The following is a 15,601-nucleotide window of genomic DNA, read 5'->3' as shown; positions in this document are numbered from 1 at the left end:
GATCTTATTATTGGTGTGGGGCCTTGCTCTCCAGTGCTGGCTTTGCTTCTAAACAATTTTCTTTTGCTTAGAGTATTGCGAACCAAAGGACAAAACTTTATGGTTGGCTTCCATTTTAATCACAAACGTGCTTTTGCTTTGGGAGAAAGGTGTAATATTAGGAAGCTTCAGACTCTCTCTCACACTCTTTCATTTTTTTTAAATAAATATTTATTAAAGTTTTTGAATACAATACATAAATAATAAACAACATTACTTATATCATGACATAGTTTCATCACTTCTTTGGACTCCCTCACGTCTCCCGCTCCCACTTACATCGTTATAAAAAATTTTCAAGCAAATTATCATCTTGTTTAAAACCTTATATCCGCTCATTTAAATAAAATCTAGCAGTTCTCCAAAAAATTTATATTTTCCTTAATCTCACTTATCGTCAAAATCAAATCTAATTCAGTGGTGGACAATTATTTATGTTCTAGCATCCTTCTTAACATTCAACCAAATTACAATATTTTTGTAGATAAATCTTAAATTTCTTCCAGTCTTCTTCAACCCTCTCTTCTCCCAGGTCTCGGATTCTGCCAGTCATCTCAGCCAATTGCATATAGTCCATCAGCTGCATCTGCCACTCTTCCAGTGTGGGTAGATCTTGAGTTTTCCAGTTCTTAGCGATGAGTATCCTTGCTGCCATTGTTGCATACATAAAAAATGTTCGGTCCTTCTTTAACACCTTCTGGCCGACCATACCCAGAAGGAAGGCCTCTGGTTTCTTAGTGAAGGTATACCTTTTTCAACTCATTATAAATCATTTCCCAGAAGGCCTTCACTTTAGGGCAGGTCCACCAAAGGTGAAAGAATGTTCCTTCATTTTCTTTACATTTCCAACATTTATTATCAGACGAATGGTATATTTTGGCAAGTTTAACTGGGGTCATGTACCATCTATATATCATTTTCATTACATTTTCCTTCAGAGCATTACATGCAGTGAAGTTCAGCCCAGTGGTCCATAACCTTTCCCAGTCCTCAAACATAATGTTATGCCCAATGTCCTGTGCCCACTTTATCATAGCCGATTTAACCATTTCGTCTTGTGTATTCCATTTTAACAGCAAGTTATACATTCTTGATAATACCTTAGTCTTTGGTTCTAACAATTCTGTTTCCAACTTTGATTTCTCCACCTGGAACCCTAACTTTTTGTCATTTTTAAAAACTTCTTTAATCTGAGCGTAATGTAACCAGTCTCGCACTTTATCCTTCATTTTCTCCAAACTCTGCAATTTCCAATTGTCTCCATCTTTTTCTAATATTTCCCAATATTTTGGCCATTTGGCCTCCATATTGGGTCTTTTTCGGGCCTTAGCTTCCAGAGGAGAAAGCCACCTTGGAGTTTTGTTTTCCAATAAGTCTTTATATTTTGTCCAGACATTAAACACTGCTTTTCTGACAATATGGTTCTTAAAGGCCTTGTTGATCTTAACTTTGTCGTACCATAGGTATGCATGCCAACCAAAAGCATTGTTAAAACCTTCCAAATCCAATACATCAGTGTCTTCAAGAAGTAGCCAATCTTTTAGCCAGCAGAAAGCTGCGGCCTCATAGTACAACTTTAAGTCTGGCAGGGCAAAGCCCCCTCTTTCTTTCGCATCAGTTAATATCTTAAACTTAATTCTGGGCTTTTTGCCCTGCCAGACAAACTTAGAAATATCTCTCTGCCACTTCCGGAAGCACTCCGTCTTGTCCACAATCTGTAGTGTTTGAAACAAAAACAACATTTTTGGCAATACATTCATCTTAATAGCAGCAATTCGGCCTAACAAAAAAAGTTTCAATTTTGTCCAACTGTCTAAGTCTCTCTTAATTTCTGACCAACATTTTTCATAGTTATCCTTAAATAGATTCAGATTTTTTGCTGTTATATTTACCCCTAGGTACTTTACTTTTTTAACCACATTCAATTCTGTCTCTCTCCGAAACCGTTCTGACTCTGTATCTGTCAAGTTTTTTTTCCAACACCTTGGTTTTCTTTTTGTTTAATTTAAATCCCGCCACCCGACCAAAGTCCTGAATCAATTGTAATACTCTTTTCGTACTAGATTCTGGCTCCTGCAGAGTCAAAACTAGGTCATCTGCAAAAGCTTTAAGTTTATATTGTTTCGCTCCGACCTGAATTCCTTCCACCAACCGGTCCCCTCTGATCATATTCAAGAGCACCTCCAGAACCGAAATAAATAGCAAAGGGGAAATAGGACAGCCTTGTTGTGTTCCTTTTTCGATTTTAAACTCTTCTGTAACCACATTGTTAACTATCAATTTAGCCTTTTGTTCTGAGTATATTGCATCAATCCCATTCTCAAAACCCCGTCCCACTCCCATTTCTTTTAGATTTCCCTTCATAAATTTCCAGGAAATATTGTCAAAGGCCTTCTCCGCATCTATAAAAATTAACACTGCTTTTGTATTTATGTCTGTTTGCAAAAGTTCCAAAATGTCAATAATGTTCCTTGTATTAGCAAACAAGTGTCTACCTGGGAGAAAGCCTGCCTGGTCCTTGTGAATTACTTCATTTAAAACTTTTTAAAATCTACTTGCCAAAATGTCTGCAAATATTTTGTAATCCACATTTAGAAGAGAGATGGGACGATAGTTCTTAAGTTGTGTCTTTTCAGCTTCTGATTTTGGTATCAATGTGATAAAGGCTTCCTTCCACGATTCCGGCGCCCTCTTCCCCTCCATAATTTCATTGCTAACCTCCATCAGTGGTTGTATCAAATAGTCTTTTAATGTCTTATAGTACTTGGAGGTCAGCCCATCTGGCCCTGGAGATTTGCCCAGTTGCATGTTCTGAATGGCTTGTTCAATCTCTTGTCGTGTTATTTTACTGTTCAGGAGTGATCTATTTTCTTGTGACAGTTTTTTAAGTCCATTTTTTCCCCAAAATTGTTTAATCTCAACCTCATCCTGCGTCCCTTGAGTGTATAATTTTTTGAAATATTTCTGAAAACATTTTCTAATCTCCGTGGGGTTCTGAATGTTTCTTCCTTCAATTTCCAAATTTGTAACTGTATTTAATTTTTGTCTCTTCTTCAACTGCCACGCTAGCAGTTTCCCACATTTATTTGCCGATTCAAAGGTTTTTTGTTTCATTAGTTTAATCTTCCACTCTATTTCCTGATTTATCAGTTTAGAATATTGTGCTTGGTGAAGTTTGATTTCTCTCAGAATCGGCTGTGACTTCGGATTTAATCTTAACTTCTTCTCTAATTCTTTAATTTTCTCCAAAATCTTATCTTTCCTCTCATTTTGTGTCCTTTTCTTTACAGCATTCTGTTGTATCAAGAACCCCCTCATCACGGCTTTGCTTGCATCAGACTCTCTCTCACACTCTTTCAGTCCCTTCTACAGCATCTCAAAACTTGTTTATCTTGTTTAGACCTCGCTTACGAATGCAGGCCTGGATTTTGCACTCTTACTATGTGGAGACATAGGTGCTCCAAGTTTAGAATCTTTGCACCACGATAGCAATATCTGTTAATTATTCAGTATCTCTAAGCTAGCTGTAGAATTTATCTGTCCATGCCAATGACACCCGGGCAAAAGCCACTAGAATGAGCTCCATATTTCAATCAGCAACATTCTGTCGAAAGCTTGATAACATTATTGTTTTATTGGCTAGAAATACAGAAACCAAAATTGAGTTAGCACAGGAGACAGATACCACAACAAAGTCAATCTCCTGATTTTATCTAGCTTGATGTGATTGTTGAACCTCTGAGACTATCATATATTTATGTCCCTGAAAGTTGGCAGAGAGAGAAATGTCTCACTGTTTGCAAGTGATCAGCTGAAGAATTTAATATGCATTTCTACTGCTCCTTGCAGCACTCTGCTGTAAAGTAATTAAACTGTGTGTCATGAAATATTGTTCTTTAAGTGGCTTCATCTTGGCAAGTTGGCATTCTGAATAGATACACTGTGGGAAATTGTCCAGGGTTTGGGGATAGCATGTCATTTTATTCAGTTACTAGATCTAAGATCTCTTAGCCAGGTCATGTATCAACAGCAGTGAGCAGAGGAGGAGCACAGAGAGAAGAAATGTCCAGGTGCACCTGTAGCAGCAAAACTGGTAGCCTTCATTTGCCCCACCTGCAATAAAATATATCTCTTCCTGTATCAGTCTCTATGGCCACAACAGAAGCTGTAACTCTCCAACGATTTAACTTTACCCACAAAGGTGCATTCCTCCATTGTCTCCCGAGATAGACGGATGCCCATAACAAGCAGTGCACAGCCTACAAATGAACAATATATGGTCAAAACATTAAAACATTTCTCCCCTGTTCCTAGTAGCAGCTGAGCGTGCTCAATCTCATTGGGGTTCATTCCCCCCCCCATGTTTAAATTCTAAGTTTTTCTTTCCATTTAGGTTTCTGCTAATTCCAGGGTTCCATTTACAGTAGATGCCATTTCTGTCGCTACCCAAGCCAACTATTAAGAGAGTAGGATAATGGGACAGGGGTGTGATTTGGCTGGCTAATTTTTCATTTTTCTTCTTGTTTTCCAGTCACATTTGCTACAAGATTTTGAAGCCTGACCTGCTTGGTGGTTATTGCCACAGTGTATGATTGATGTTACAGCTTTTTAGAGGGGAATATTTACACACACACCTAGCAACATTTCTTAGTGGAGAATTTATATTCTATCCATTTTGTCATCAGGAGGATAACATACAGGAGCCAGCAATCATTTAAATTAAATGCTGTGCAACACAAGAAGTCACACTTGTTACAAAATACCAGTTCATTCTGGCAATGTGTATTATTTTCACTCCTTCAAGCTCTTGCCATGCATATGGTTTGTAGCAAGAATGTGGAGATACCAGGTTAGCCAGACACATAACTATCCGCCTCACTCTGCCTAATGGGGCAGCTGGCCTGTTCAAAAATATGAAAGAATATCCACCAAACAGCATGGACATATTACCACCTGAAGCTGCCTTGTACAGAATTTAAGCTATTGGTCCATCCTAGGCAGTCTCATCGACTCAAGCTGGCAATGACTCGCCAAGGTCTTGCCAGAGCGCGCGCGCTCTCTCTCTCTCTCTCTCTCTCTCTCCATCCCCTTAGAGAGAGAAAGATGTTAGAGCTTCCAGGCATAAGCTGAGACATTTTACACTGCAATCCCTCCCATGGAAAATGATAAACATGTCAGAATCTGCTCAATTGAAGGAATTACAGTAACAATGTTTTTCATATCCTGATCTCTCATAGCCCTAGCAAGCTCCTTTTATAAGTTACATGTTTTCTGGAAATTCTTTAACTTTCTTCTGATGCATCTTTGTTTGCACCCGATTATTTAGTTCAGTAAATTAATTCAGAGCTTTTACATTCACCACATATCACATTTCTGTTAGAATTTACCCTCTTTGATATCAGACAGTGTAATGTTTCTTGGTATTCAAATAAGTAGTGTTACCTCTGGGCTTTAAATAAATTTGATGTGCGCCCTTAATGCAACTAGTTTAATCAAACACATCACTGATTTTATCCTAGTATACTGTTTTCATTTTGCTTATGCAAGGCCTCCATTTTACGTTTGACCAGTCTTAATACTTCCCAGTTTTAAATACTAATGGGCTTCAGCATTCACAGGTGCAGAAATAAACTAATTACAGGTTTTATGACCCTTGAAACCTATACCAGATATACCTGATTTACAGTATTTTTTCCCAAGCATATAAGAATAATTTCCAGTTGCAAAGGCTATTAAGCTTTTCTAAAGAATAAAATAAAGTAATGCAGCCTTTGCTAAGATGCAGGTTCCCAGCACCAGAACAGAAGAATATCCAGACTCTTTGAAATTGACTTAACTCCCTTTCCAGGGACGTCCCTGATTTAGAGAAGTCGTCTTGGTTTCTGATTTGAACCTGGAATGTTCCACTTTTCCTTAGGACGTCCCTGTTTTCAATGGAGAAACGTTGGAGGGTATGGAATTATCTGAGCCCCAAACTGTCTGAAGGCAATCCTATACAGTGGTACCTCAGGTTACAGACACTTCAGGTTACAGACGCTTCAGGTTACTCCGCTAACCCCGAAATAGTACCTCAGTTTAAGAACTTTGCTTCAGGATGAGAACAGAAATCATGCTGTGGCGGCAGTGGGAGGCCCCATTAGCTAAAGTGGTGCTTCAGGTTGAGAACAGTTTCAGGTTAAGAACAGACCTCCAGAACAAATTAAGTTCTTAACCTGAGGTACCACTGTATAGGGAAGGGTTTTTTTGAATGTTTAATGTTTTTATTATGTTTTCATATATATTGGAAGCTGCCCAGAGTGGCTGGGGCAACCCAGTATGCCTTGCTAGCTGAGGTTGATGGGATTTGGAATCCAACAACATTTGAAAGGTCACAAGCCCCACCCCCCAAAGGCAAAGGCATCAAGAACCTCTCAGAAAAAATGTCTTAAGTTATGAGAATCCAGCACAGTGCTATGATATGTGACAACCAGGACTGGCCATGCTATGCAGTAGATTGCAATGATCTCCTTCTGTCTGAATGCAGGCCTGTTAGAAGGATACATTATCATACACTTCCTGATGATTTGCTTTCCATCCCTAGTGAGGTCAGTATTTGCATAATAAGCCAAGGCACACTCTCTCTCTCTCTCTCTCTCTCTCTCTCTCTCTCTGTGTGTGTGTGTGTGTTGTGTTCTTTTAAAGAATGGGTTTTAAATTGGGGTGGGGAGGAGAAGGTGGCTTAAAAAGGTTTCTTAAAAACAAAAGATAGGCCCTCCTACTGCTGCTACTTAATATTAGTTTTAAATGCTGCCGAGAACGTCCAACTCATGCTATAAGCCCTCTGGGTCAGCACAGTCCATAATAAATAGTAGTTGGCGCAAACGTGGGCCATTTCAAAGCCTGCTATTGTATTCCGGTTAACCTAGTGCTTCTTATATTTATTCTCTGTGTGGCATTTGTTTCTTTCATTAAATGGTCATTTTAGGAATGTGGTATGAGTGTCCCTTCCCCCTTCCCTTAAGATGTTCCATGCAGCAGAGAATTAAATGTGTTTCTAGCGAGCATCATCAGTAACTTCTGCGTTTTAATATTCAGCATGGATACTCTTTGAAAGCCAATGCATGTTTTAAACATTTCACACATTCATGGGTGATTGCGTTTATTTAAGGCCCTAGAGCACACTGAAAGTCCCAACTATTTCCATCCTGTAGGTCACTGCAAACCAGTTTCATACCAATCTTCCAGTACAGAAAAATGAATTTATCAGCATTAATTAGCACAGAAGGCTCAAAGTCATTAACTTTTCTGAACCACTTATACCAATCTCTCTCCTGCTGAGAATTCAAAATGCACTTCATTTAAAGTGAATGGTACAATGTTGAGTGTACACTGCTATGATGTTTAGAGCCACCTTTCAACAACGGAGATTAAGTTTGGTACATTTTTGAAATCATTATTTGCCAAGGACTGGGTTTTCTAAAAGGAGCGTGGGTGGCGCTGTGGGTTAAACCACAGACCCTAGGGCTTGCCGATCGGAAGGTCGGCGGTTCGAATCCCTGCTCCTGCCAACCTAGCAGTTCGAAAGCACATCAAAGTGCAAGTAGATAAATAGGTACCGCTCTGGCGGGAAGGTAAACGGCGTTTCCGTGAGCTTCTCTGGTTCACCAGAATCGGCTTAGTCATGCTGGCCACATGACCCGGAAGCTGTACGCCGGCTCCCTCGGATAATAAAGTGAGATGAGCGCCGCAACCCCAGAGTCGTCCGCGACTGGACCTAACGGTCAGGGGTCCCTTTACCCTTTACCTAGGGTTTTCTAAAAGGTACCACATCATTCCCCATCTCTTCACAGTTCAAAAGTAGCCAAAGAATAAATTGAGGTAAAATAATGGGGTGATGCAGGAGAGATGTAGACTAAAGCAAAACAAACAAAGCAGAAAGTGTAATAAGTGTTGGAAGTACAACAGCAGACCTTATTCAGTGTGAGACTCAGGACACTTTTTCATCCAGAACTCTCCAGAACTCAGTTCTGGCACCTCTCAGGTGGGCGCCATTGCCATTATCAAAGAACAAGGGAGGCATTCATGGTAAGTTCTGGCACCTCTTTTACTAGAGGTTAATTCTGACCTTGGTCTGTCTTATAGCAGACTTTGATTGGCTACAGTTTCTAGTCAGTCAGGAGTTAGCTGTCAGTGAGGAAGACAACTGGAATTAGACAGTTGAAGAAGTTGGATGGAAAGTGGTATGTAGGAATTTCCCCCCTGTGTATGCCTGACTTCAGAAATACCTTTATGTATATTTTCCTCTTATATTATATGCTGTTCTTGTTCAGTTTGCACCAGTAAAGTTTTATTAGTTTTTGCTTTACTCTGTCTGCTGTACAGTCATATCTCGGGTTACAGCCGCTTCAAGTTGTGCTTTTTCGGGTTATGCACTGCCGAAACCCGGAAGTACCAGAAAGGGTTACTTCCGGGTTTCGGCGGTCGCGCATGAGCAAAGCACTAAATCACGCTTTGCGCATGTGCAGAAAGTACCAAATCGCAACCTGCACGTGCGCAGACGCAGGTTGCGAATGCTGCAGGTTGAAATGTGCATCCCGCACTGATCACATTCACAACCCGAGCGTCCACTGTATTTCAAAACAAAATTAAAAAATTCCTTCCAGTAGCACCTTAGAGACCAACTAAGTTTGTTATTGGTATGAGCTTTCGTGTGCATGCACACTTCTTCAGATACACTGACAATAGGATAGTGTATCTTCAGAGACACTATATACACTGACAATGGGAGCAGAAGTGATGAAATGAAGGCTGAGCAAAGACATTTGGTAGTTTGGAGTGTGGTGCTTGGTGTACCTAGAACGCGGATGTTGCTGGACAACACCTCCCATCATCCCTGACCTTTGGCTATGTTGGCTGATGGAAACTGAAGTTCAATAATATCTGGAGGTCCACAGGTTCCCTACTTTTGATTTAGAAGAAGAAGGTGTCCACTGTGCAGCGTCATATGAAAAAGAACTATTTGTTCTGAAGCTCACTTGAAACCTTCCTTAGAATATTCTAGAATAGCTTATGTTTTTCTTTGGTGCCACCAGGTGCAGAGGTTTACATTTCATGTTGCCTTTTTATTCATTACTGACTAGCCACATTAGTCAGGCATGGGGAGAAGAGGCACATTTTACCAGACATGCAGCCTCATCACCATGAAGAAAAACACTGAGGTTAAATTGTAGATCATGCTTGAGGATATTTATAGAAACGTGTTTCCTTGCAGCTATGTACCTATTACCCAGATCTTGTGAGCTTTCCTAGAGGCAAACAGAAGCAATGTCAGAAAAGAACAAATAACATTCTGAACAATGAAATGTTGGTTCGGACCTTCTTTAGAACAGTGATACCTTCTTCTGCAGTGAAGATGCCATTTCTTGCCATTTGAGGGACACAGAGATCTGTCTTTCCCCATGTGAAATCCTCTCTTAGTAACTTCTGTGACAAAGAGAGCCTACAAGAACTTTCCTCGGCCACTTCATTGCCCAACAATGAACAGCAGCCCTGCAGTGCTGCTGCCAACCTTCCACTTACTCTTGCAATCCCAGATGGGAGGGAAACTCAGATACACTAAAACCATTACTTTTTTAAAGGTTCAGCACCTTTGTTGCTTAGGTGGAGTGTACCAGCAGCTTACACTCTCTCTGAGTCTCTTCCCGACCTCAGAGGAGCGTGTTGGTCCGTGCTTTTTATCAGTCAGAGAGCGGTGGAGCACGTTTCTGGCACCTCTCAGGTGGGTGCCATCGCGGGCCGGCTTCTTGCCTTTACGTACTTCTGAGAAGCCCCAAACAAACATTCCAAGTCAAAACAGAAGTTGGCCAGCGAGTCTACACTTTATTTTAGATCTATGACTCCACCTAGCTCCTAAGCGTGATTGGTCAAACTTTAAGCTTTCCAGCTAGGCCGCTACTGTTGCACAGACATGTGTTTGCACGAGAACCCTTCCGAGCTGCCCTAGCCATCTGCCTGAGTCTAAGAGAACAAGGGAGGCAGAGGCCATTTAATTAACCAGCACCAGAACTAGGGGCACTGGCATCTGTTCAGGGCTGTCCTGTAGTCGCCTGGTGACTTACTGTAAAAACTTCATCTTGAGTTCCAGCATCCATTTTTCTGGGTGACTTAAACCTCCAATCCTAAACTCCCAGTAGCCTGAACGCCAAGCATCTAGGCTTGTGAGGATTCTAAAACCCTGAGGTTGCCAACCACACAGACTCCAATGGTCAAATTAAGAAACTTTATTAGAAATAAAGGTAGGGGAAAAGCATGCAAGATGTCAAAACAGAATACAAAATAAACCAGAGCCCTGTGGTTTTAAAACGGAATTAATTGTAGCCTACGCTCTACACCCCTTGTTCAGATTTACTTACAAAGAATCAGAAAGGCTGGTCTTGGAACCCTGGTGCTAGAAGAGAACTGGATCCTTTGGTGTTGGAATGGGAGCAAGATTGCAAAGGCACCTCAGTTTTTCAAAAGCTCTTTTTGGTTAGATATCTCATGTTTCCCAGGTAGGTCCCTTAAGTGCCCTTTTTGCATATGAAGGGGCTTGGTAGGGGATATGTGTCCGCCTCACTTAGAGAAATGGTGGGCAGCTCAGGCCCTTTCTTGGAGGGAGGGACAGAATGGGAAGAACAAACATAGGCAGAGACTTTGACACGACCCTTTTTGTGCGTGTGTGATTCTATTCCCCCATGAATCACCCATGAAATTGGTGGGAAAGAACTGTGTGATGGGTGGTTTACCCAAATTTCATCATGTGGTGTGATCCATGTAAAGTGTGAGAAAATTCCAGCGGAAAACTCCCATGATATTGTGGGTGAATGGGGTTGCAAACAAATTTTCTTCTGGAAACAATTAACACAGAAATGAGGGTTAAACCTCCACTAGATTCTGCTAGATTTCTGGAAGTAGATTTTACATCCTTTGAATGATCACCTAAAATGCAGAAATTATCAGGTAAAGAAACATTGGGAAACTGGAATAAAGTGCTGTCTGAATGCAGTTTCATAAGATTGTATGTATCTGTGTGGGAAGGGGTTCATGTCATAAGTTTGTACCGGACCCTGGCATCAATAGAGCTTATTTTAGTTTATTCCCCCCCCCCATTGCATTTATATACCACTTGGTTGTAGAAAAAAAACCTAATATGGAATGGTATCTTGATTCAAAATTTGTGTTTCCTAAATTTGATGTGTGCGTTTTGGGTTTCTCTATGCAGAACCTCTCAGACACGGCTTGCCCAAGACATTTTGGCATCTGAGGAGAACCACAAAATGGCATCACCCCTCCCTACCAGGGAAGAAAGGGTGAGTAAAGATCTGCATCAGGAACTGAGGGGGGGGGATAAAGGTCTACATGGGGATCTGTTGGCCCTATGGATCATGCCACCTGAGGAGGATATGTCACCTTGTCTCATGGGTGGGCTGGCCCTGTTCTCAGAGTAGAAGAACGGCAAGTACTGATAGCAGCAGTTATGTATCTCGAAGTATTGGGAGAAAAGCTGTAGTCCAGTGAGAGGGCATCTGCTTTGTATGCTGACTAGCTGACAAAAAGAAAGAAAAGGGGATTTCAGTGACTGTCTTTCTATGCATAAAGACCCTGGTTGAATCCCCAGCACCTCCAGTCAGGGTTGGGAAAGACCCCTCTCTGAAATACTGGAGGGCTGCTGCCAGCCATTGTAGACCATCGTGCATTAGATGGACCATAGTCAGATGAAGTACAAGGCTGCTTGCTATGTAAGTAGATGGTATGGAAGAAATAATCATATGGGGAAACTAGATAATAAAGGGAAGTGGGGAATCGAGGAGAGAGCTCTGAAAGAATATAAGGAGAGACAGAAGACCAAGTCAATCCACATTTAACAATTTGCCATAACCAGATCATCTGCATGGGCTATATTAAGACCCCAAACACTGCTGCAATTATGGTGAAATTTCTGGTGCAAATAGAATGGATGTACAGAGTAAAAGCAAGCACAGTGCATGTAGTTTGTCATATGAGAAGATGATGATCTCAGGCATGTGCATTTCAGTGTTGGGGTGCTGTGGCCAAAGATAGATATCCCATTGCCTGGGCATACAAGGAAAAAATAGATGCTTCTGTTGTTCTGCATACACATTATTTTTTCTATGTGGAAATGCAAGAAGTTTGCCACTTTTGGAGTGGGCTCAGTCTGTTTCTTGCAGTATCGTATAAAGGTTTTAAAGAAAGACTTCTTCCCTTTTATTAGTAACGCAGAAAAAAGCCACAGTTAATTAAGTCACCACAGAGATAATTAACTAAGTTTATTCCAACCAGATGTCACACTCGTGAAGAGGGCAGCCTCCATGTTCTAGGAAACCAGAGAGGAAAAGACCCTATTAAAAAAAACACAGTTTTATAAGTTATTGGTATCTCATGTTTTATAAAATAGAAAGAGTGAATACATTTAGCCAGCAGAGAAGAAATAAAGTGGCATGTCGTATAGCAGCAGGCCACAGACGTTTCGTAATCAACTCTCACCCGAAAAGGGAGAGCCCTTTTAACAAGAGTTTCTGGCTAATATAAACACAAACTGGTCAGTGCAATAAAACAAATTAAAAAATGAGGGGGTCTTCATAAAAAAGGCATGACAGTACACTGCCTCCTGCTTCCCCTAAATTGTCCAGAGGACTGATGCAAGGGTTGCATTCCCAGGAATTGAGAGGTAACAAGGCTTTCTTCTGCCCTGCACAATGTGGAGGAGGCTGTAGCTCAGAGGTAGAGCATCTGCTTTGCATGCAAGAGGTTCCAGGTTCAATCCCAGGCATCTGCATGAAGGACTGGAAGAGAACCCTGCCTGAAATCCTGGAAAGCGCTGCCAGCCAGTGTAGGGAATACTGATGAATATTCCAACTCAGTATAAGGCACCTATGTTCCTAATGACCAGGTGGACCTTGGCTCACCAGGCATCCTCTGGAGGTAATGATAATTAGGACAGGGAAGAGAGGAGAAAGTGAGTTATATTCTCCATTGAACTGTTCTCCCATCAGATCTGATTTTTTATTTTTATTTAATTTTTTTGCTGGTCAGCAGTAAAACCCACAGAGACTGTTCTGGGCTATGTCAGGTGTTGGTGTGGTTGCTTGAGAGCAAACAGGCAAGACTCCAACCTGTCTTTTCTGGGCTTTATTATTAGTACAAACTATTTACAGTGCAGAGCGTCGCAAGTCCATGTCTGCTCAGTCGCTAGCAGAATCTGGGAGTGGGCGGTCCTTATACCTTCCCCAGCATAACAGTCGTGTGACCCCCATCCTTCTCCTCCCTTCTCTGCGCCCAAACCTACTGCGCAGAGTGGGCACTGGCAAAGGGGGACTTGCCTCCCCTCCCCTTTGCTCAGGCTTGGTGTTGAGGCTCTCCCTAGCATCTTCTGGTCCCTGCACCCCCTCCCCACTGGAGGCAGGGCTTCCCTCCTCGCCAGAGGAGGAACTGCTTCGCAAGATCTTTGGAGGCTCCCTGTAACACAACTGCCCTTCCACCTCTTGCCTCTGAGCTGATGGCAGTTCCCTGACAGGCTAGTAACATATTGGGGTATAGTTGGGGGTCTTTAGTCAAGATCGTGGTTGGGAGAGAAAGGTTTAACTCCCCTTTACACATGCCACAATCCAGTGCCCCTATACACTTTCCTCCTGATACAAGGAATCAAGGCAACTGTTGTTTTTTAATTCTGAAACTTTTCTTGCATTTCCTTGGCAAGAGCAGAGCTCATCCTTCTCCTGGCATCTTTCTCTCTCTCTCTCTTCTCCCCGACATGTGAAATTCAAGAAGGATCCCCTACTGAGTGTTATCTTAATCAAAAAGGTAGCACTTGAGGGCTTTCTTTCTGCTAACAAGTCCCACTGGACGGTACAGCCTCTGTGAACCTTTAATGTTTCACTCCAGTTAATACAGAAAAGTGAAACTTGTACAGTTCGGCTGTAAATTAAAATGTTAGAAACTTCAACTTTTTGTATTAGGCTGGCTGGTCTGGAGGTTCGTTTTCTGTGATAAGATGACTGTGGTTTGAGAACTAGAATTCAGTTAGTTGTCCTGATCTTAGACATGTTTACTTGGAAGTACCATTATTCAAAATCACTGGGTCTTTCTTTGAAGTCGATCTTTATGAGACTGGGAACAGGTTTTGGCATGGAGCAAAGGATGAGGGTCCTCTTGAACATTTTATAACTATAAAGTAGGACAATATTATTATTCTGATATTGCAGAGAGAAGCGTAGACTGCAGATGATGTTGATGGTGTGTTTGTGTGGAATCAGTACAGAACCGCAGCTTGTTCCTGTTGCTGCAGTCTATTACTCATCAGGTAGATCAGTGTACAGCACAGGGTGTCGGACTAGACAACTCTTTGGTGTGCTCTAAAAGGAAATGCATTGCATGGGATTGAGATAGATTATCCTTGGGGTTCCTTCCAGCTCTACAGTTTTGTTTTGTTTTTTGTTCATGGAACATTCTCCTTGAACACTCTCTAGTTTGGCTGTCTGCCTCTCACAATGTAATCCTTAGCTTGTTTCTCAGAAATCTCATTAAGCGCAATGGGGCTTAATAATAATAATTTTAATCATGTTAATGTAATGAGTGTGTCACTGCACTGTTCTAAAACTATAAGGCTATTGGCACTTCAGAAGAGGATTGTTTAAAATTAGCTGTCTGCCAGGCCTAGGCCTTCTAAGTGGTGGCTCCCCAGAATTGGAATGTCTTCTCTCTTGAAATCTGGCTGGAACCAGCACTGGTTGGGTTTGGTCCCAGCTTTAGTCAGACTTTAACTGATGTAGGTTCTTGGTGTGTAAGACCACTGATGTTTGTAGTAAAGAGTTGTTGTTGTTTTTATATGATTGGCTTTATATTGTTTTAATGCTTTTATTGGCATTGATTCATTTTAAAAATTAAATTTGATGTACCTTTCCCTGGGTCACAGGGTGAGCTATATAAAATAAAATAAAATAAGCCTGAATCCCCAGACAACCACCCCAAGTTTCAATATCATTTTATTACATATTCCATTGTGTCTAGAAAATGAAAATAACACCAGACTCCCTGGGATGTTACAAAGATAAATAATATGAGTAGGATGTTACGTTAAAGTTCTGAGAGACATTAAAATACTGGCATAGAACAAAGAGATATGTGTGTATTGGGATACTAAATGTGTGATGTGTTGGCAGTGTAGAAAGGTACAGTACTTGTCTGAATGAAATAGACTACCTGTACTCATTTGCTTAAATGATTCTTAATTGGTGAGATGTTTATTACTAATTTTGAGAGGTATACTGATTTCAAAATGGGACGTTTATCAGTTTTATAGGTTTCAAAATGTGAAAAATGAGACTCCTCTGTTAAATAAGGATGAAATCACCAATAGAAGGGATAGGAGAAAAATGAATGGAGCACTGGTGACTGAGGGCAGGAACTGTGAAGAAACATCAGCCAATGGGAATAGGTTTTGTATGTCCCCTGAATGCAGCATGCAAAAGAAATAAAGGAAACCTAAGTGCATAGTGATATATTTATTTATTTTGCTTAATATTGC

At 41.1% G+C, this 15,601-nt stretch overlaps 1 long non-coding RNA gene across 1 annotated transcript in view; it reads left to right on the top strand.

The window, feature by feature from the left end:
* The window catches only part of LOC309339342, a 119,453-nt gene that overhangs the window by 32,075 nt on the left and 71,777 nt on the right, over window positions 1-15,601 (top strand). Inside the window, exon 2 of the long non-coding RNA XR_014155219.1 lies at window positions 11,279-11,366. This is a non-coding gene — a long non-coding RNA (uncharacterized lncRNA). The remainder of the gene's footprint in view (window positions 1-11,278; window positions 11,367-15,601) is intronic.

Source organism: Podarcis erhardii, assembly GCF_964252035.2.
Source record: "Podarcis erhardii genome assembly, chromosome: 3".
Lineage (NCBI taxonomy): Eukaryota > Metazoa > Chordata > Lepidosauria > Squamata > Lacertidae > Podarcis > Podarcis erhardii.
This window is presented reverse-complemented; position numbering and strand designations above follow the sequence as displayed.